Here is a 3,046-nt window from a genome sequence, read left to right on the forward strand (position 1 = left end):
CTTGGCATAGTGACCTATCGATACAAAAAGTTTCGGCGAAATCGATTGGTCACACATCGTGCGCTCTCCTTGTTAGAATAACCCCTTCTTGCCTACGAGCGGTGAAACGGCAATTATGGGACATCCTGTATATACGTGTTCACATGTAAATTTTACACGTGAGTTTTTGAATTAAAATTTTAATTCTTAAAATCATAAAGAATGCTAGATTTTTGCATCACATATATGAAAGTCATAATTTAAAATATACTTAGAAAACAGTGCTGGAATTTCCAGTCTAGAAGAAAAATGCAATTGTCAATCACAAACCTGAATAAACAAAGTGTTTTNTAATGGATTTTTGGTCACCGAAAAAATGAATCCGGCGACGAAATTGACTTAGCACGTCAAATTTTCAAGAAAATTGAGGTTACATGTATCAAAATTGACATTTTTGCTATGTTTATCATTTTTTTGCGGCCCAACTTAATTTTGTTTTACAATTTTATTTACATCACATAAAAGTGCTATCTTTTATCTATAATGTGAATTTATATTTATTATACATACTGTACGATTTTTTTATATACATAATTAACATTAATTTTACATAATTAACATTACCCAGATAACCAAGACTGAGTGATCATATTTTGCAAAGTTTGCAATAACACATTATGCCAGTACAATGTAGCCAGCATTCAAACATAATCTGTTATTTCAACTAGTGTCGACAGAAAAACAGAAAAAAAAAAGAATATAAATATGTCATGCCGTGATGTAAATATTATTGCATCAATCAAGCAGAACTTGCTCAAAAAATGTAGCAGATTTGAAGCATAACGTGCTATTGTCATTTCATTCTTCATTTATTTCTATATTTTTGCTGTGTTGTTTTCTTTACGTATCGTGCCTACATAATTCACTCACTATGATGACACAGCTGAGTGGAATCTGCTGCAAAGTGCTGATTAAACCTGCGTGCATACTGCTGGCATACTGCTATCATTTGGCTATTGGGGTTAATTACATACATAATTAACATTAATTTTATTAATATTCAGGTCTCAAAAATGTGTTGAGAACAGTGTAATCAATATATATCAACAAAAAATTTGCGTTGTAAAACTGTAGTTTAAATTATATTTAAACTATATATATGGTATTTAAACTCTATTATATTTAATAATAATAAGAAAAATATTTTTATTTATTGTTGAGGTACATTCTACTGCTATATTTTTAATAATATAATTTACATAAATAATAAATAAAATGTGTAAGATATAGCTTGAGAATACGTATATAAAAATAATTATATGTTAGTAAGGAACACAAGTGGTCTCGCGGACTGAGTGCAGGGACTGCGAATATGGAGGTCTCGAGTTCAAATCTCGCTATCACATTTAGAATTTTTTCAGGTTCGGTCTCTTTCAATGGAGTTCATCGGTTGATCAGCGAGCTGAATCAGGCTTCCAGAAATTACTTCAAGTGAAGTATCGAATTAATTCTTCTCCGACAAGGCGATTATGTCATTGGTTTTTTTGTTTTTAGTAAGTAATTCGTCTTCCAAGTGGAATCCATTCTAGGCAACAGATCTGGTCTGCGTTTGATAGCAATCTGTCGACGTTTCTGACAAATACATCTGCTCTGTATTTGCTAATGTTCTGTTGACAGTTTTGATAACAGATATGCTCTGTATTTGGCGATATTTTAGCGCCAACAGACGATTACCAAACCTGTTCCAGGTTTGATGCCTCACTTCGGCTTCGCTTTGCTAGTGGCAGATCTGTTATGATTTTGGTCTCGTTTTAAAATATCTATAGGTTGAACAGATTTAATCGTCAAACTATATCCTACTGAGGATACAGTAGGCTATAGTTTTGGCATTAGATTCCGCCAACGATTTTTGACAAATCCACGACATCCCACAACTTGTTTGCAACAAATTGTTTGCTAGGTATGGAAGCACAGAATATTTTACATAGCATTTGTCGATTGTGGCTTTTATCTAAAAATAGATCTTATTCACTTCAAAACCAGATTATTCAGAGACGAATACTTACATTATATTTATTATATATAAAACTTAAAAGACGTGATAAAAAAAACTTAAACGTCAATACTGGGTACGATCAATTTTCTCAGAAGAAAGAAGATTAATGCAAGGAGCAAACAACAATTTAGTTCGTGAAATGGAAATTATATAGATAAAGAAAAATATTTTAATTATTTTCGGATGCCAATAGAAATATTTGAAAAACTGCTAAGCATTATTGAGCTACATATTACAAAAAAAAACTATTGTCCGCACACCACTCTGCACGCACTCGTTTGCAAGTGACCTTGCGATATCTAGCTTCTAGAGACAGATGATTTCTATATCGTATGCTTTTCGTATTGCGCACAATACTATTTCCAAAATTGTCTCAGAAACGTACGGTGCTATCTGAAATGCTCTTAAAACCAAAGTATTTTTACAACTGAATACAACTAATTGGCAAAATATCGCAGAAAATTTTGAAAATATTTGGCAATTTAATAACTGCATTGGAGCCATTGATGGGAAGCATGCCGTCATACAGGTAAAAAACTATTCTATAAAAAATATATTCATTTTTTATTCTAGAAAAAATATTGTTTCTATAAAGAATATATTTATTATATAAAACAATGTGTGTAAATTGAGCAAATTTTTCATTATAATCTGTATTTTGCAGGCATCACCAAATAATGGTTTCATATATTATAATTATAAAGGACGACACAGTCTCATTTTTCTTGGAATAAGCGATGCTAACTGTTGTTTTATTGTGGATATCGGTGGGGAAGGAAGACAATATGATAATACAATATTTCAAAATAGTGACCCAGATAGCCAAATGTGAAAACTCAATATAAAGTAAATCATTGTATACAGGGTCCGCCACTTAAATCCGGACAAATTTGAATTTGACATTCCCATCATATTAGAATGCAGCAGTAGGTGCCATATGACCTAAAGATAGGTTAGAGACGTCGATAAGACATTAATAACCTTAAAATGGCCGAGTCGTTCAGGAAGACG

The 3,046-nt window shown here is 31.9% G+C and overlaps 1 long non-coding RNA gene across 1 annotated transcript; it reads left to right on the forward strand.

Annotated features, from left to right (window-relative positions):
* The first annotated feature begins 1,382 nt into the window (after positions 1–1,382).
* On the forward strand, positions 1,383–2,853 carry LOC109860050. The gene is made up of 3 exons (XR_002250771.1): positions 1,383–1,939; positions 2,023–2,564; positions 2,700–2,853. It is a non-coding gene; the product is annotated as an uncharacterized LOC109860050 (long non-coding RNA).
* Positions 2,854–3,046: the final 193 nt, after the last annotated feature.

Source organism: Pseudomyrmex gracilis, unplaced genomic scaffold, assembly GCF_002006095.1.
Source record: "Pseudomyrmex gracilis isolate BER0280 unplaced genomic scaffold, ASM200609v1 scaffold_320, whole genome shotgun sequence".
NCBI lineage: Eukaryota > Metazoa > Arthropoda > Insecta > Hymenoptera > Formicidae > Pseudomyrmex > Pseudomyrmex gracilis.